Below are 21,534 nucleotides of genomic sequence, written 5' to 3'. Positions count from 1 at the left end.
AAGGAGAGGATTTTCTGGCTGAACGGCTATTGATAGACATTACTCAGCTTGGCACATATATATATCCTTGAGGAAACCGTCGATAACTGTTGTCCTCTTTATTGTGACTATTTTATTGATCAAGTTACCTTAAACTATATCGGTCCTTTGATTGACTTTGAATGCTGTATCTTTTGCTGACATACGTTATGGCAATGTGAGTTAAAATTATATATACACTGTATATTTAAAACATAGCTGGAAAGAACCGGCTGTATGCTGTTTAACAGAGAACACACTGATCAAACCGAACAATAGTCAGCATTCTCATTTGAACAGGTTTCATGAAAATCACTTCATCTCTACACGTTCAGCCAACGGAAACAGTTATTAATAAACGATAGTGGTTATTACGCAAGAAGGCCTGTAGCCAATGAAAATTAGCCTGATTAGGATAGACGCAGAACGATATAGTCCAAATAGCATAAACTAGACTGGTTCAGCTCATCATAGCTCTTCCCAATTTAAATCATTTTGTATGGTTCGAGAACCGGCTTATACACATATGTATATAATGCACTGCGCATGAGCTTTATGATCACTTCTTTTACCAAGATTCCTTAACTCAGAGATAGAAAGTATTTGGAGGAAATACATTCAGGTTCTCAGTAAGTGTTTACCATTAATGTACAAAGATTATATTAAGCGCCAGATGAATGCTATCAATATTTCAATATTGTAGGGTGTGGCGTCGAAAAGGGTATAGGGAGAGAAACTGAGGGCATTTGGCAACCGAGCTTTCTCTACCAATGCTCTCTGAGTCCTCCACAATATCACTGGTATCACACGAAAGAATATTCTATAACCGATTTATTCTACGATCGCTGGTTTGTTTCAGATTTTTTTTATGACCAACTATCTTTTTTTTTAACTGGGTCTCATCTTTCTCTTGTGCGCCCCTATGTCAACATTCCCCTTTTTCTAACGTTACATCATCTGTCAATATACGTCGCAAATTACTTCCGGATTGCTCACATCATCGCCCTCGCGTGTTTTTCAGATCGTCAAAATTTGCCAATTTTACATGTGCTGTGGTTTTGAGAAAGCAAATTATTTCATGTGCTGAGGAAAATTGACCGAAAGGTACAAAGTGTTTAACAATGTAACCTAAATTTACCTGGAAATATTACATTTGCTTTATTTTCAGGAACATATCCTAATTGTGTTAGCATGAATTTTGCGGACTTTATACCTACAAAATATCCTGAAGATTTGTCAAACTGAATATACGGACGAGAATTCGTGGAGCGAATTGTTCATTCACACAATAAAATGCATTTAATTTTGTATGTCTGTTTTTAAATTGTATTCTCTGTATCAATTTTGAAAATCTGTTTCTTTCTCATCGTAAACCATATTTTTCCTCATGCAGATTGATTATTTTTTCTTTCCGCTTTTTAAGCTTTTCGTTCATTGTTCTTATTTAGGATTGCACGATAAATACGAGTCATGTTACTTGATTTTGAAAACTCCCCCCCCCCCACCTCTCTTTTTCTCGTTGTGCTATTCGTATTCGTGTATTTGACTAGATACAGCAGAGTCTGACGTCATTAATCAATATTACAATTGTTAACGAATACCACTTTATGGTAAACCACAGTCGAGCTGTAGGTTGCCAGAATTTAGAACACGAGAAACACCCAACGAGAAAGCATCTTGTTATTTTATTGTGGCCATTTTCGAACTAAATCTGCCGACTATATAATACTGCCAGTTTTTACAGGAAACCATGTCATTCAGTCGGTTTATTCAAATTGTAATATCATGTATACTTTTCATTTCTTCTAAAACTGATGAAGAAAGTTATAGTGTGGGACTTAATAAAATAGGTTTGCAACAAATACTCAAAGATGCATTACAGCCGAGTTCGACTATTCTGCATGTCATATGTACATGTTTTGGCACACCTTTTTATTAACATCAACAAATATTCTAATTTTATCCAAAAACATGCATTGAATATCAGGAGTAAATTTTTAGCTGTACCCACCAACTCTTGAAAACAATTTTTCTAGCGATGCCACATTCATCAAGAAAACCAACCATTCGTTAAAGAAGAATAAACATAACAAAATTGCTAAATTGTCTTCTTAAGCGATGTGTAAATAAATTCTTTAATTGAAAGTTGTAGGTCTTGTGTCACTGTAAGTAATGTGCATATTCATTTACATGGTTACAGAGTTTGTAAAAATTTCAGGCTATACTCAGTTGATGAGGTGCGTAATGATGAAATGTTATCTACCAATTTATGATACTGTAACGTACCGGGGCTCTAATTCACGAATGGAAACCTTTTCAGATCAGGGTCGGATAGATGTGGGTCTGTGGTTTCCGCCCCCCCCCCCCCCCCGCGCTAAAAGAATCCGTACACATACACAAACGTACAGTCACTGGTCACTGTAAATTTGACCATCGTTTTATTCCTGCGCATGTTTGTTGGATATTATGCACACTTTGAATAAATAGACAGGAAAATCAGGGCCATTTTGAGATTTTGGATCCACCCTTCCAGCACTTAACCTGTTCCGGTCCTGCAGAGATATATATGACTGCGATTCATACAAGATATTTCGTCACCAGTGTACCTCGTGGTAGTCTGCCACCACCCTAAAAAAGGTAAATAATGTGTGAAGAAAGAGGCGCAAGACTGAACAAAACTAATACGACTTTGGTGTTTCTCACAGGCTACTGGTACAATTCTGGAAGTACTGCAAAACACAGAGAGAGAGAGAGAGAGAGAGAGAGATTTATATGCGAGTCGTATAAATATAGAAAGAATGGATCCAGATTAAATAATCATGACGTGGATGGCGTTCAACTGTTGCACAGCTCCTGGAAATATTGCTTTTTATCTGCTCGTTCTGGAACGAGAACTCTCTCCACAGTCACTAGATGTTGTCAGATGAGAATCGAGACATAGTGAGGAGAGATTAAAGATGGATGACAGGGAGACTAGAGGAGAAGATTTTGAACAGTAAGGCTGAACTCTGAGCTGCCCTCTGCTATTCTGCAATTGTGCCTAGTGTTCAATCCTTATCTGTGGAAACAAGAGAGGATAGAAAGGTTGAGGGAAAAGAGAAATATGATAGGGAGAGGAAAGAATAAACAGAAACAACTATAGTTCGTTCAGTATAGCATCGGGAATGATATTCGCGTCTGTTTCTCACTGAATTTTTACGTAATGCCTCCAAACGTAGCTAAAACATTACCTAATCCATTCTGTGCACGAATGGATTTAAATTGGCGCTTGTACCTAAATCTACCTTGTGCTAAAAATAGATCATAACCTCATTGTGCCAGGCTGCCGCCATATTGTTTTCGGACAAAGCACCAAGAGACTCTTAGTAACAGGTAGTAATTCGCGATATATATGCAAAAACAAAGTTGTTTTTATGTGCACTTCCCTCACTATGTAATGTTTTTATATATTCAACTATAATATACGAGTCTATGCAGTAATAATTTTGTACATTTTATATTTTTGTCATCCGTTTGTATTGTTTCCACTCTTCGTTTAGTAAAACTCTCCTTGGTTCATATTAAAGGAATATATATATATATATATATATATATATATATATATATATATATATATATATATATATATATATATATATATATATATAGATAGATAGATAGATAGATAGATAGATGTGTGTGTGTGTGTGTGTATGTGTCCCCCAAATGAATGTGTTGAAACCAATACTATTTATTGATGTCTACTTTGTTTCCTTTTTCAGTTAGTGTTTGTGTGTAAAATTTGTATCATTTTAAGGGTGGCTGTCGTCAATAGTGACAGCAGTTTTTGTGTTACTGTTCCACCAATACATGCATAAAATTGTACCTCCCGACAAGGGGCCCGAGTGGCCGAGTGATCTAAAGCGCTCTTCGTTACGGATCACTGCCATCTTACCTTTGTCTGCGTGGGTTCGAGTCTCGGACTCGGCCAATGTGGGTATATGAGAAAGCTTGCCAGTAGCTTCTCGTGGGTCGGTGGTTCTTTCCGGGGTTTTCCCGGGTTCTTCCTCCACCACTGATTATATGTTTTATACAGTCTTCAGGCTTAACCCCCACTGTAACTAAATACTGGAATGCACATCCATATTCAGATTAACAAATTTAACGCCTGGTACATGGTTTTCAGTAAGAACAATAGTACGAACAAGAACACGGCTTGCCCGAATGGCTATTTTTAGGAACTGATATCACTGCGTGACGTTTCACAGAGGTAAGAAGTACCAGCGCCATTCATACTGACATACAGCACAACACTATTCATTCGATACATAGTCACTCATTCGAAACTAACTTGCAATTTCCATGTCCTCACTGTTTATAAGCAATTAAAGTGTTGAAAACAACATTGCACTAAAAAGACTTTTTTAACATAGTATATGATGTCATTCTGTGTGAGAACAAAGATTTTCAATACATTTGGTATATACGAGTTGTGTGTTTGTGTGTAGAAAGTTAGCGACTATGAAAAACTCATGTCCTAAATAAGTGTTCAATAGCTTATCAACTAAAAGAATAAATGTGTATTAACGGTGAAAAAAAGCTTTATAATCGTACAAGGTGGTGGTTAAATGCCATTGAAAAAAGAACTTTTTGGTTAAATATGCCACCAAAAAATGTTTTATTTGCCTTAATTGTGTCCCTGTTTTTTTTTTTGTTTTTTTTTTTGTATATTACGTGACACAACTTTCATATATGATAATAAATATATGATAATAATGTGATACATATATAATAAAAAAAACAACTTTTTCCACGGATGATTTTATACCATGGATCGGTAGCGACTCATTTAAGAAATGTAATCATACGTGTTGCTTTATCTCACTCCTAACCACTCCGGTGGCCTAGTGGTTAGAGCTTCCGCCTAGGATGCGGGAGGTCGTGGGTTTGATATCCGGCCGAGTCATACCAAAGACTTTTAAAAATGATACTAACAGATGCCTCGCTTGGTGCTCAGCATTAAGAGGTTAGTGTTAGGACTGGTCGGCCTGGTGTCAGGATAATGACTGGGTGGGACATTGTGCTACATGTCTGCGGCATGATGTCCCAGTGCTAGACATCACTATAAACTGTCACACTGCATACATCGTAGCGATATGAATAAAAAATTGTTAAAGCTACGCTAAAAATCCAAATCACACACATACACACACACACACATACACACACACACACACATCTCACTCCTGACGGTACTTACTGCCGATATGAATGATTACTATGCAAGACATCTCCATTTGCAACCATCGTATATAAAAATTCAATTATCAACACTTTCTACCTGAGATGGAATAGACTTTAGCATTAGAAACCGTATTTTACGTGACAGTATTTTACTTGACGCGCTTCTGCTTGCAACAAATTGATTAAGATGACGAAGCTGATTAGTCCAGGAGCTTGCAATAACCACGTGGAAAGGATAGACCACCATTTGCACAAGACATTCGTTGTTTCGATACGCACGGACTTGAAGACCCGACACGGAAAGTATGTTGATTTCATCATATAATTTTATCAGTGGCGTCACGGGGGGTGGGGGGGGGGGGGAGAGTGCGGACCGCACCGTGTGACAAGTAATGTGCATATTCGTTTACATGGTTACAGAGTTTGTAAAATTTCAGGCAATACACATGTGAACGTGACACTCAATTGATGAAGTGCGTAATGATGAAATGTCGTGTACCATTTTATGATATTGTAACGTACCGGGCTCTAATTCACGAATGGAAACCTTTTCAGAGCAGGGGCGGATAGAGGTGGGTCTGTGGTTTCCGCCCCCCCCCCCCCACCCCGCGCTAAAAGAATCTGTACACATACACAAATGTACAGTCACTGGTCACTGTAAATTTGACCATCATTTTATTCCTGCGCATGTTTGTTGGATATTATGCACACTTTGAGTAAATAGACAGGAAAATCAGGGCCATTTTGAGATTTTGGACCCCCTCCCCCAGCACTTAACCTGTTCCGGCCCTGCAGAGATATATATGGCTGCGATTCATACAAGATATGTCGTCACCAGTGTACCTAGTGGTAGTCTGCCAACACCCTAAAAAAGGGAAGAAATGTGTGAAGAAAGTTGTTGTTGTGGGGTTTAACGCCGTTTTTTTCAGCACACGATAGGCTATACATGGCGGCCAGTATTAATGGTGGAGGAAGAACCCGCGAAAACCTCGGAAAACCCTGGTCGGCCTGGTGTCAGGATAATATGACTGGGTGGGACATCGTTCTACATGTCTGCGGCATGATGTCCCAGTGCTAGACATCACTATAAACTGTCACACTGCAGACATCATAGCGATATTAATGAAATTTTTTTAAAGCTACGCTAAAAATCCAAATCACACACGCACACACACACACACACACCTCACTCCTGACGGTACTTACTGCCGATATGAATTATTACTATGCAAGACATCTCCATTTGCAACCATCGTATATAAAAATTCAATTAACAACACTTTCTACCTGAGATGGAATAGACTTTAGCATCAGAAACCGTATTTTACGTGACAGTATTTTACTTGACGCGCTTCTGCTTACAACAAATTGATCAAGATGACGAAGCTGATTAGATCAGGCGCTTGCAATACGCACGGACTTGAAGACCCGACACGGAAAGTATGTTGATTTCATCATATAATTTTATCAGTGGCGTCACTGGGGTGGGGGGGGTGGGTGGGTGGGGGGGGGGGGGAGTGCGTACCGCACCGGGTGACAAGTAATGTGTATATTCGTTTACATGGTTACGGAGTTTGTAAAAATTTCAGGCAATACACATGTGAACTTGACACTCAGTTGATGAAGTGCGTAATAATGAAATGTTATGTACCATTTTATGATACTGTAACGTGCAGGGGGTGCGGACCGCAACGGGTGACACCATCGGAGGGGGTGACACCAAAATGACATTACTAAGGATTCTGTATGGTCTGTTACAGAACGAGGTCCATGGGGGCGACACCATGAGTTACCGCACTAGGTGACACCAACCCTAGTGACGCCACTGAATTTAATCGTCGTTTTTGTACTCAGTACTTACCGTATTTTAAATAAATAAAAAAAAAAACTTTTATTACAGATTTAATATGATATAAATCAATTGTTAGCTATAGAGATGTCATTATTCTGTATAAGTTATGATGTGCAAAACGCTCGCGTAAATTGCACGAGTTCCTCAAGTAGAATACACAAAGAAAAATGCCCATTTATTCGTTCAGGTTTTATTACTTACATCTTTCTAAGATTGCTTTCATACATTTTAAATGAATGATGAATAATTTTGTGGTTTTTAAAAGCTATTTGTATTTGAAACATAACTTTATTATCTAAAAGAAAGATGGGACACTTAGTACTCTTATTGTAATGTGTAGGTATACAATTGAATTAACATGATTATCTTATGGAAATAAATATATTCCAATGATTTTCAAGTTGTTATTTTGAACTATGAGAATGTTAGATAAATTTACTACAAATCAAAGGCCTTTTTATATATTACAAAGCACTTAGAGGTTTTGTGTGATACAAATATTATGCTTGTTTTCGTTACATAAAATGCAAGCAACACCATAGCTGTAAAACAACTGATACCAAGTAACCAGAATCCAGAAGTAGCGTAAATGATAATAAATATTGAAAAGGGAATAATAATAATAATAATAATTTCAAGGTTATTACTGTTGTTTAATATGAGTTATTACGTAACAATACTCAGTAGTAACAGTAATGATATATCTTTTCGGTTTTGGAAAGTATGGCTAAACCGCACCCTCAGCGACAAAAAGAAGAGAGAGAGAGAGAGAGCTAAAGATGAAAGTAACTGTCTAAAAGCAGAAACTTGGAGAACCAAAAATGATTGCAAACTGACAGCTTTTCAGCTGTGGAAGCGGACGAAAGGCAGTAAACAGTACTGAAAAATCTATAAAAAAAATAACATAGGTTGTCTCTTGAAAACAAGACCATGCATGCGAAGTAAACACCGAATGAACTGGAATGCACGTAGCTGAAGCTGCGAGCTTTAATGAATTATCGACCACGAGTGACATTCCCCTACCATCGACTAGCCAAATTCATTGTAAAATTTCCAACTTCTTCTACCAAAAAGAGAATTAGCAGACGAATTTCACAATAGAAAAGGATGATAACTAGTTTGGAAGTGGCAATTCATTGTTAAAGAATAGGACTGAGACACTTTGAAAACAGTTATATCGACTGAAGAATAAATGAGTATCCCCTTAATGTCAAGGTCAAAGGCGGAAAGAGATACAAATCTTCTGGAATAAATCCTAGAAAATATCCCAAAATAAGACGACAACTCATACTGACAAGCTGTTTCACAGAATAAATCAATGAAGGTGTCAAAGTAGATCCTAGTAAAAGATAATTCATGAAAGAAGCTCTTTCTGGCAAAATAATCTTTTAATATATATATATATATATATATATATATATATATATATATATATGACAAGAATAATGTTGGCCTGTTTCACAAGAAATTTCCTCAGATAGTGTAATATTAATGTTTCAGTTGTGTTTTCTGTTTGTATGAGTTAAATACAAACCATTAAACCAATCCTTTTGCTGAATTTTCAGTTTATTTACTCCTTACTTTATGATGAATGGAAATAACGTAAATTACATGCAGATTTGTATACTTGTACATTAATGTCAGTTCAATGTGCAGAAACTTTCACAAAATGAAACTCCAATGCACACCGGTCCTTCAAAATATTAATTAAAACATTAAAATGAATTTTCATTTTTCACAATTTCTTAACACTGGAATTGCAAGTTAATTTAGAATGAATGACTGGAAAAGACAGATATCTGTACATGCCATTCGCCATGTTCGTCTCGAGTTCTGAATATTTGATACTGCCTAGATCAAAGGGAGATAACTATACAATGACCAAATAGGAAAGCTGATCACTCCTTAATAAACAAATCGACTGTTCCACAGGGCTTGGCAGCATCAAATTATAGTATGTATTTATAGTGTTACGCTGTATGTCAATTCGAACGGTGTTGAAATACTTAGTGCGCGAAACGTATCAGTTACTTTGAGCAACATTTATTGACGCTAACTGATGCCACTTGCTACACCACTATGACAATCTTATCTAACATGACTGGGTTTTCTTAACCTGAATGGGTTCTTAAATAACACACAAAAATAAGGCTGCTTGAATTAGTATTGAGAACTACAACACTGTATATTGAACAGGACAAATACGATAATAAATTCAGTAACATCTGTTAATGCTATAATCCATACGTTTTATTAATGCATTGTAATTTATCTATGATCCTTAATGTCCTATACCATTTTGAATAATCCGCTGAGTGAATTGCGACTTCAAAAATATTATAACATTTACTGTATTACATTTGGCATAAAAAGAAATTTGACCGAATAAATCCGATGCAAAATTCAGTTATTTTTCACCGAAATGGTAATATAATATGTTGACTGGATATTTCTGAGTATACTAGAATTTATATCATAAGTCTGGATGAAATAAAATTTTAACAACTCACTAAAATCTTTGGATTTATTTAAACTTCAACTATTAATTATTTTAAAGTTAAAGGAAACGGTAAGTTGTGGGGGCGCACTGTCTGCTAAAAAGAATTACAAAATAAAAGAACTTTGAAATATATTTTGAAGGAACTTTTTATTGACATTAATTTTCAAGCAGAAGAAAAAGTATACGGTATATCAGTGTTTTGGATAGAGTGCATAGAGGTACACAGCACGGCAAACAGTTAAAGTCTGCAACTTCTTGATCACTGACGTTCCAGGTAATGACTGATTAAAACAATTATTCTTCAAGTACATGTTTTGTGTTATTAAGTTTTTTAAACTTACCTCACCCAACGCCTGCATTCTAGATTGTCACGTAGCACTAACCAACACTGACTGCAGTGATGCGATTCAAACGTTACCTGCCGGTCGAGTATTATATGTACTTTGACCCCAGTCCTGTATCTCTGTGACCCCTGACGTCACCAAACTAAAACGGCTACGTATACTGAAATGTATTATGTGAGACGCTCATCTGATGACGAAAGTCGAGAGACCTCGTGACTAATTTATTATGGAAAAGGAAATTTTGTCGATATTTTAGCGCACATACGTGTTAACTGCAAACCTTTATAATCACTGACTCGGGTGAGATGCAGAATATAAACAATTACTGGATATTCATTACAAATTTGTGCTCGCGAATGCGGCGATCGACGAACAAGTTTTTAGTGAACTGTACACGTAGTTAAACAAGTTGTTGTTGTAGTGGGGTTTAACGCCATTTTTCAGCACACGATAGGCTATACATGGCGGCCAGAATTAATGGTGGAGGAAGAACCCGGGGAAAATTCCGAGAAGAACCACTGACCCACGAGAAGCTACTGACAAGCTTTCTCAAGTATCCACGTTAGCCGAATCTAAGACTCGAACCCACGCAGACAGAGGTGAGATCAGGGACGTCATGGGGGGGGGGGGCAGGGGGCATTTGATCCCCGGAATTTGCATGTGCTATACAGTTGCTGTAGCCTATATACGAAAATTAACAAGCCCGTCATGTTCCCCCCCCCCCCCCATGAAGTTTACACCCCCCCCCCCAATCAAGTTTTGCCCCCCTGAAAAAAGTTGAAATGACTTCCCTGGGTGAGATGGCAGTAATCAGGAACGGCGAGCGTTTTAGACCACTCGGCCACTCGGGGCCTCTAGTTCAACAAGTAGCGGGCCGTCCATTTAGTATGTACGCAGGAAGTGGTGAAGGGGGTTAAAACGCTGACCATGAAAGAAGGTACTTTGAAATTATATCACAGATTATTCTACAAAATTCTGCACCATTACAAGTTTTGTTACGCGTTTGATGCATGCGGTTTACGGAAATGATCATTTATCATGGAAAATTTAACTTTTAAAAAAAGAAAACGAAAATAGTGCTTTTCATCGACTACATAATGTTTTGACGAAAACATTAAAATGCAATATTTTTCTGAAAAGACTCATTAGAACACACGTTTCTTTCAGAAGAGAATTCGCATCAGTTTTTTCAAATGTTCAAAACAGTTGTACACCTTGTAAGTGAAATAACGTGTAATGTGTTATCATGAAGCTTTAAATAAATTTGTCAGGCTGAGTAATGTCAATAGCCGTTCAGGGAGAAAATCCTCTCCTTTTACGGAAGAGTTTTAAACTCTTCCGTAAAAGGAGAGAATTTTCTGCCTGAACGGCTATTGACATTACTCAGCCTGACACATATATATTCGTGGGGAAACCGTCGATAACTGTTGCCCTCTGTATTGTGACAGAGTATTTTATTGATCAAGTTACTTAAAACTATATTGGTCCTTTGCTTGACTTTGAATACCTGTATCCTTTGTTGACACACGTCATGGCAATGTGGGTTAGTATACATACATACATATATATATATATATATATATATATATATATATATATATATATATATATATATATATATATATATATATATATATATAATATATATAACTTAGCTTGCAAGAACCGGCTGTATGCTGTTCAGCTGAGAAAACACTGATCAAAGCGAACTATGGTACCGAGCATTCTCATTTGAACAGGTTTCATGAAAAATCACATCGTTTCTACAGTGCAGCCAAAGGAAACGCCTTTTACAGAAATAAAAGTGATTATTCCGCAAGAAGGCCTGTAGCCAGTAAAAATTAGCCTGACGACGATAGACGCAGAACGATATAGACCAAATAGTATAAACTAGACTGGTTCAGCTCATGATAGCTCTTTCCAATGTAAAACCGTAAGGTTACTGAACTATTTACTCATGATTTTTAAACACACTATAGGCCTATCTGTGAATGGTGTACAGATGTGAAACCTTTAAAAATTTGTTTGAAACTTTCTTCACGAACATACACTATGTTCATGACAATCGCTTAAAAGTTCCCCTACGTTGATTGCGCATGCGTTAAATATTGGAGTGGAAAACCCAGTTTCGATTTCTTGAAAAAGGTCTACACACATATGAATATAATGCACTGCGCATGAGCTTTATGATCACTTCTTTTACCAAGATTCCTTAAGTCAGAAGTAGAAAGTATTTGGAGGAAATACATTCACGTTCTCAGTAAGTTTTTACCATTAATGTACAAAGATTATATTAAGCGCCATTTGAATACTGTCAATATTGTCGGGTGTGACGTCGAAAGGGGTATTGGGAGAGAAATCGAGGGCGCTTTAGCAACCGAGCTTTCTCTATCAATGCTCCTTGAGTCCTCCACAATATCACTGGTATCACACGAAAGAATATTCTATAACTGATTTATTCTATGATAGCTGGTGTGTTTCAGATTGTATTTTATGACCAACTATCTTTTTTCAACTGGGTCGCATCTTTCTCTTGTGCACCCTATGTTAGCTTTCCCCCTTTCTCTGACGTTACATCATCTGTCAATATGCGTCGCAAATTACATCCGGATTGCTCACATCATTGCCCTCGCGTGTTTTTCAGATCGTCAAAATTTGCCAATTTTACATATGTTATGGTTTTGAGAAAGCAAATTATTTCATGTGCTGAGGAAAATTGACCGAAAAGTACAAAGTGTTAAATAATGTAACCTAAATTTACCTGGAAATATTACATTTGCTTTATTTTCAGGAACATATCCTAATTGTGTTAGCATGAATTTTGCGGACTACATACCTACAAAATATCCTGAAGATTTGTCAAACTGAATATACGGACGACAGTTCGTGGAGCAAATTGTTTATTCACAGGATGACACAATAAAATGCATGTAATTTTGCATATCTGTTTTTAAATTGTATTCTCTGTATCAATTTTGAAAATCTGTTTCTCATCGTAAACCATATTTTTCCTCACGCAGATTGATTATTTTTTCTCTCCGCTTTTTAAGCTTTTCGTTCATTGTTCTTATTTAGGATTGCACGATAAATACGAGCACTTATTAATGTCTACCCGTCATGTTACTTGATTTTGAAAACTCTCTCTTTCTCTCTCTCTCTCTCTCGTTGTGCTATTCGTGTATTTGACTAGATACAGCAGAGTCTGACGTCATTATTCAATATTCCAATTGTTAACGACCGTCAGTGGAATACCACTTTCTGGTAAATCACAGTCGAGCTGTAGGTTACCAGAATTTAGAACACGAGAAACACCCAACGAGAAAGCATCTTGTTATTTTATTATGGCCATTTTCGAACTAAATCTGCCGACTATATAATACTGCCAGTTTTTATAGGAAGCCATGTCATTCAGTCGGTTTATTCAAATTTAATATCATGTATATTTTTCATTTCTTTTAAAATTGATGAAGAAAGTTATAGTGTGGGACTTAATAAAATAGGTTTGCAACAAATACTCAAACACTCATTGCAGGCGAGTTCAGCTATTCTGCATGTCATATGTACATGTTTTGGCGCACCTTCTTTATTAACATCAACAAATATTCTAATTTTATCCAAAAACATGCATTGAATATCAGGAGTGATTTTTTTAATTATTTTTAGCTGTACCCACCAATTCTTGTACATTTGTTTTCCTAGCGATGCCACATTCATCAAGAAAACCAACCATTCTTTAAAGAAGAATAAACATAAAAAAATTACTAAATTGTCTTCTTAAGCGATGTGTAAATATATTCTTTAATTGAAAGTTGTAGGTCTTGCGTCACTGTAAGTAATGTACATATTCATTTACATGGATACATGGGTTTATAAAAAATTCAGGCAATACACGTGTGAACGTAACACTCAGTTGATGAAGTGCGTAATGATGCAATGTTATGTACCAATTTATGATATTGTAACGTACCGGGGCTCTAATTCACGAATGGAAACCTTTTCAGATCAGGGTCGGATAGAGGTGGGTCTGTGGTCCCCCCCCCCAAAGAACCCGTACACAAACACAAACGTACAGTTACTGGTCACTTTAAATTTGACCATCGTTTTATTCCTGCGCATGTTTGTTGGATATTATGCACACTTTGAGTAAATAGACAGGAAAAACAGGGCCATTTTGAGATTTTTGACCCCACTCCCTCCAGCACATAACCTGTTCCGGCCCTGCAGAGATATATATGGCTGCGATTCATACAAGATATGCCGTCACAAGTGTACCTAGTGGTAGGCTGCCACCACCCTAAAAAAGGGAAGAAATGTGTGAAGAAAGAGGCGCAAGACTAAACAAAACTGCTAAGACTGTTTAGTGTTTCTCACAGGAATCTGGCTACTGGTACAATTCTGGAAGTACTGCATAACACACACGAGAGAGAGAGAGAGAGAGAGAGAGAGAGAGGTGAGTCGTATAAATATAGAAAGAATGGATCCAGATTAAATAATCATGACGTGGAGGGCGTTCAACTGTTGCACAGCTCCTGGAAATATTGCTTTTTATCTGCTCGTTCTGGAACGAGAACTCTCTCCACAGTCACTAGATGTTGTCAGATGAGAATCGAGACATAGTGAGGAGAGATTAAAGATGGATGACAGGGAGACTAGAGGAGAAGATTTTGAACAGTAAGGCTGAACTCTGAGCTGCCCTCTGCTATTCTGCAATTGTGCCTAGTGTTCAATCCTTATCTGTGGAAACAAGAGAGGATAGAAAGGTTGAGGGAAAAGAGAAATATGATAGGGAGAGGAAAGAATAAACAGAAACAACTATAGTTCGTTCAGTATAGCATCGGGAATGATATTCGCGTCTGTTTCTCACTGAATTTTTACGTAATGCCTCCAAACGTAGCTAAAACATTACCTAATCCATTCTGTGCACGAATGGATTTAAATTGGCGCTTGTACCTAAATCTACCTTGTGCTAAAAATAGATCATAACCTCATTGTGCCAGGCTGCCGCCATATTGTTTTCGGACAAAGCACCAAGAGACTCTTAGTAACAGGTAGTAATTCGCGATATATATGCAAAAACAAAGTTGTTTTTATGTGCACTTCCCTCACTATGTAATGTTTTTATATATTCAACTATAATATACGAGTCTATGCAGTAATAATTTTGTACATTTTATATCTTTGTCATCCGTTTGTATTGTTTCCACTCTTCGTTTAGTAAAACTCTCCTTGGTTCATATTAAAGGAATATATATATATATATATATATATATATATATATATATATATATATATATATATATATATATATATATATATATATAGATAGATAGATAGATAGATAGATGTGTGTGTGTGTGTGTGTCCCCCAAATGAATGTGTTGAAACCAATACTATTTATTGATGTCTACTTTGTTTCCTTTTTCAGTTAGTGTTTGTGTGTAAAATTTGTATCATTTTAAGGGTGGCTGTCGTCAATAGTGACAGCAGTTTTTGTGTTACTGTTCCATCAATACATGCATAAAATTGTACCTCCCGACAAGGGGCCCGAGTGGCCGAGTGATCTAAAGCGCTCTTCGTTACGGATCACTGCCATCTTACCTTTGTCTGCGTGGGTTCGAGTCTCGGACTCGGCCAATGTGGGTATATGAGAAAGCTTGCCAGTAGCTTCTCGTGGGTCGGTGGTTCTTTCCGGGGTTTTCCCGGGTTCTTCCTCCACCACTGATTATATGTTTTATACAGTCTTCAGGCTTAACCCCCACTGTAACTAAATACTGGAATGCACATCCATATTCAGATTAACAAATTTAACGCCTGGTACATGGTTTTCAGTAAGAACAATAGTACGAACAATAACACGGCTTGCCCGAATGGCTATTTTTAGGAACTGATATCACTGCGTGACGTTTCACAGAGGTAAGAAGTACCAGCGCCATTCATACTGACATACAGCACAACACTATTCATTCGATACATAGTCACTCATTCGAAACTAACTTGCAATTTCCATGTCCTCACTGTTTATAAGCAATTAAAGTGTTGAAAACAACATTGCACTAAAAAGACTTTTTTAACATAGTATATGATGTCATTCTGTGTGAGAACAAAGATTTTCAATACATTTGGTATATACGAGTTGTGTGTTTGTGTGTAGAAAGTTAGCGACTATGAAAAACTAAAGCCCTAAATAAGTGTTCAATAGCTTATCAACTAAAAGAATAAATGTGTATTAACGGTGAAAAAAAGCTTTATAATCGTACAAGGTGGTGGTTAAATGCCATTGAAAAAAGAACTTTTTGGTTAAATATGCCACCAAAAAATGTTTTATTTGCCTTAATTGTGTCCCTGTTTTTTTTTTTTTTTTTTTTTTGTATATTACGTGACACAACTTTCATATATGATAATAAATATATGATAATAATGTGATACATATATAATAAAAAAAACAACTTTTTCCACGGATGATTTTATACCATGGATCGGTAGCGACTCATTTAAGAAATGTAATCATACGTGTTGCTTTATCTCACTCCTAACCACTCCGGTGGCCTAGTGGTTAGAGCTTCCGCCTAGGATGCGGGAGATCGTGGGTTTGATATCCGGCCGAGTCATACCAAGGACTTTTAAAAATGATACTAACAGATGCCTCGCTTGGTGCTCAGCATTAAGAGGTTAGTGTTAGGACTGGTCGGCCTGGTGTCAGGATAATGACTGGGTGGGACATTGTGCTACATGTCTGCGGCATGATGTCCCAGTGCTAGACATCACTATAAACTGTCACACTGCATACATCGTAGCGATATGAATAAAAAATTGTTAAAGCTACGCTAAAAATCCAAATCACACACATACACACACACACACACATACACACACACACACACACACATCTCACTCCTGACGGTACTTACTGCCGATATGAATGATTACTATGCAAGACATCTCCATTTGCAACCATCGTATATAAAAATTCAATTAACAACACTTTCTACCTGAGATGGAATAGACTTTAGCATCAGAAACCGTATTTTACGTGACAGTATTTTACTTGACGCGCTTCTGCTTACAACAAATTGATCAAGATGACGAAGCTGATTAGATCAGGTGCTTGCAATACGCACGGACTTGAAGACCCGACACGGAAAGTATGCTGATTTCATCATATAATTTTATCAGTGGCGTCACTGGGGTGGGGGTGGGGGGAGTGCGTACCGCACCGGGTGACAAGTAATGTGTATATTCGTTTACATGGTTACGGAGTTTGTAAAAATTTCAGGCAATACACATGTGAACTTGACACTCAGTTGATGAAGTGCGTAATAATGAAATGTTATGTACCATTTTATGATACTGTAACGTGCAGGGGGTGCGGACCGCAACGGGTGACACCATCGGAGGGGGTGACACCAAAATGACATTACTAAGGATTCTGTATGGTCTGTTACAGAACGAGGTCCATGGGGGCGACACCATGAGTTACCGCACTAGGTGACACCAACCCTAGTGACGCCACTGAATTTAATCGTCGTTTTTGTACTCAGTACTTACCGTATTTTAAATAAATAAAAAAAACAACTTTTATTACAGATTTAATATGATATAAATCAATTGTTAGCTATAGAGATGTCATTATTCTGTATAAGTTATGATGTGCAAAACGCTCGCGTAAATTGCACGAGTTCCTCAAGTAGAATACACAAAGAAAAATGCCCATTTATTCGTTCAGGTTTTATTACTTACATCTTTCTAAGATTGCTTTCATACATTTTAAATGAATGATGAATAATTTTGTGGTTTTTAAAAGCTATTTGTATTTGAAACATAACTTTATTATCTAAAAGAAAGATGGGACACTTAGTACTCTTATTGTAATGTGTAGGTATACAATTGAATTAACATGATTATCTTATGGAAATAAATATATTCCAATGATTTTCAAGTTGTTATTTTGAACTATGAGAATGTTAGATAAATTTACTACAAATCAAAGGCCTTTTTATATATTACAAAGAACTTAGAGGTTTTGTGTGATACAAATATTATGCTTGTTTTCGTTACATAAAATGCAAGCAACACCATAGCTGTAAAACAACTGATACCAAGTAACCAGAATCCAGAAGTAGCGTAAATGATAATAAATATTGAAAAGGGAATAATAATAATAATAATTTCAAGGTTATTACTGTTGTTTAATATGAGTTATTACGTAACAATACTCAGTAGTAACAGTAATGATATATCTTTTCGGTTTTGGAAAGTATGGCTAAACCGCACCCTCAGCGACAAAAAGAAGAGAGAGAGAGAGAGAGCTAAAGATGAAAGTAACTGTCTAAAAGCAGAAACTTGGAGAACCAAAAATGATTGCAAACTGACAGCTTTTCAGCTGTGGAAGCGGACGAAAGGCAGTAAACAGTACTGAAAAATCTATAAAAAAATAACATAGGTTGTCTCTTGAAAACAAGACCATGCATGCGAAGTAAACACCGAATGAACTGGAATGCACGTAGCTGAAGCTGCGAGCTTTAATGAATTATCGACCACGAGTGACATTCCCCTACCATCGACTAGCCAAATTCATTGTAAAATTTCCAACTTCTTCTACCAAAAAGAGAATTAGCAGACGAATTTCACAATAGAAAAGGATGATAACTAGTTTGGAAGTGGCAATTCATTGTTAAAGAATAGGACTGAGACACTTTGAAAACAGTTATGGTGGCGCTATACAGTTTCGCATTTTGCATAGGGTTAGGAATTTAAAGAAAAAGAATGTCCCCGGCTTTCTTCACTGGTTATACTGGCTATTTAAAAAGACCTTGTATATCTTAGGTATAATGCAAAGAACCTTTAATTCCCTTTATTTTGGTGTATGATTGATGGGTGTACTATGGGTTATAGAGTATACAGCTTGGCCTTACTTCAAATGTGCACCTTTCAAAAAAGTGCTAGCTCTACTTGGTCATTTTCACTTCCTGAACTTCAGAGGTCAATTGTATAAAAAAGAGCCGATAACTTTTTTTACATTTTATATATTTGGTAATTCATTCATTGCGCTTTCACAAGCTGGTATTGTCTAGTCTGGCAAAATTCATTTTCCCTATTTTAATAGCTGCTATGTATAGTGTACTTTAGACTAATTCAGACTGATTTTTTAACACAAGGGAGCAGTCATTTTAGTTAGCAGTGTGCTTAAATCATGTAAAATTTCCAAAAGTACAATATCCAAAAGAAATATCATCCACATTACATTAATGTAGCATAGAGGTATGCAAACGTTCTCTCCACTGTGCATGTTTTAAATGCGAACTACTTCACCTTACATACGTCACTCTCTCAAAAGTACATATTATCTGGTGAGCGCCACCATAAAGAAGATGTAGGTATTATGTTTTATGATTTAATTATGTTTATATGGCTGAAACATTTAAGTCGCAAGCATCAAAACAATCCTTATGAATAATTCTCCTGCCTTTTTCCCCACAGAACAGTATTTATGAGTGTCAGAGTCTCTAACAAGTCCAGCCTACCCCCCCCCCATGATAAAAGTGAGCTATTTTAAGAATGCACATTACATTTTGTAAACATAGCAACCAATGTTATGCTGAATGACAGGAACATGAAACTAGCCAGAATTATTTCTGAGATATCAACAATGAATTTTACAATTAGAAAAGGGAGGTAACTCATCAGCTTCATAAAGGTCAAAGGTCAAAGTGTAAAATATTTGCCTATTGTTTAATATGGAAGAAGCGAATTCACTTTCTCTTCATTTATTTTTTGATTTCATTGCAAATAAATGAAAAGAAACATTTTCACCATATATTTCTGTCACTTATTGCAACAGTTTTAAATTTAAGTTGACTCTATTCCTATATTCTAAGTCTTCTAATTTCCCCATAATTAAGGTCACTACTCACACAAACATACCTCATGGCAAATTATGTAAGCAAGAGAAAAATGATCATAATTAGCTTATTTTCATGCTTAAATGCAATATGAATGTACCATTTTATTCAGAACATCATACATAATTATATGAAAATAAAAAAAAATAATTGCAAACATTTTTTTATTTTCTTTAAGGTGGCGCTATACAGTTTCGCATTTTGCATAGGGTTAGGAATTTAAAGAAAAAGAATGTCCCCGGCTTTCTTCACTGGTTATACTGGCTATTTAAAAAAGACCTTGTATATCTTAGGTATAATGCAAAGAACCTTTAATTCCCTTTATTTTGGTGTATGATTGATGGGTGTATTATGGGTTATAGAGTATACAGCTTGGCCTTACTTCAAATGTGCACCTTTCAAAAAAGTGCTAGCTCTACTTGGTCATTTTCACTTCCTGAACTTCAGAGGTCAATTGTATAAAAAAGAGCCGATAACTTTTTTTTACATTTTATATATTTGGTAATTCATTCATTGCACTTTCACAAGCTGGTATTGTCTAGTCTGGCAAAATTCATTTTCCCTATTTTAATAGCTGCTATGTATAGTGTACTTTAGACTAATTCAGACTGATTTTTTAACACAAGGGAGCAGTCATTTTAGTTAGCAGTGTGCTTAAATCATGTAAAATTTCCAAAAGTACAATATCCAAAAGAAATATCATCCACATTACATTAATGTAGCATAGAGGTATGCAAACGTTCTCTCCACTGTGCATGTTTTAAATGCGAACTACTTCACCTTACATACGTCACTCTCTCAAAAGTACATATTATCTGGTGAGCGCCACCTATATCGACTGAAGAATAGATGAGTATCCCCTTAATGTCAAGGTCAAAGGCGGAAAGAGATACAAATCTTCTGGAATAAATCCTAGAAAATATCCCAAAATAAGACGACAACTCATACTGACAAGCTGTTTCACAGAATAAATCAATGAAGCTGTCAAAGTAGATCCTAGTAAAAGATAATTCATGAAAGAAGCTCTTTCTGGCAAAATAATCTTTTAATATATATATATATATATATATATATATATATATATATATATATATATATATATGTATATATATATGACGAGAATAATATTGGCCTGTTTCACAAGAAATTTCCTCAGATAGTGTAATATTAATGTTTCAGTTGTGTTTTCTGTTTGTATGAGTTAAATACAAACCATTAAACCAATCCTTTTGCTGATTTTACAGTTTATTTACTTCTTACTTTATGATGAATGGAAATAACGTAAATTACATGCAAATTTGTATACTTGTACATTAATGTCAGTTCAATGTGCAGAAACTTTCACAAAATGAAACTCCAATGCACACCGGTCCTTCAAAATATTAATTAAAACATTAAAATGAATTTTCATTTTTCACAATTTCTTAACACTGGAATTGCAAGTTAATTTAGAATGAATGACTGGAAAAGACAGATATCTGTACATGCCATTCGCCATGTTCGTCTCGAGTTCTGAATATTTGATACTGCCTAGATCAAAGGGAGATAACTATGCAATGACCAAATAGGAAAGCTGATCACTCCTTAATAAACAAATCGACTGTTCCACAGGGCTTGGCAGCATCAAATTATAGTATGTATTTAATGAGATGTGTTACGCTGTATGTCGATTCGAACGATGTTGAAATACTTAGTGCG

General features: G+C 36.2%; 1 protein-coding gene across 2 annotated transcripts in view; it reads left to right on the top strand.

Moving 5' to 3' along the window:
- The first annotated feature begins 565 nt into the window (after positions 1 to 565).
- Positions 566 to 21,534, top strand: part of LOC149806745 (ornithine decarboxylase-like) — a 135,242-nt gene continuing 114,273 nt past the window's right edge. The window contains exon 1 of one of the 2 annotated variants that reach the window (XM_089957112.1): positions 566 to 647. The gene's annotated coding sequence lies outside the window, so the exon portion shown is untranslated. Of the gene's footprint in view, positions 648 to 12,073; positions 12,198 to 21,534 lie in introns of those variants that run through there. The other variant, XM_089957105.1, reaches the window with a different exon arrangement.

Source organism: Sinohyriopsis cumingii, chromosome 1, assembly GCF_028554795.1.
Source record: "Sinohyriopsis cumingii isolate HCF-2022 chromosome 1, ASM2855479v2, whole genome shotgun sequence".
Lineage (NCBI taxonomy): Eukaryota > Metazoa > Mollusca > Bivalvia > Unionida > Unionidae > Sinohyriopsis > Sinohyriopsis cumingii.
This window is presented reverse-complemented; position numbering and strand designations above follow the sequence as displayed.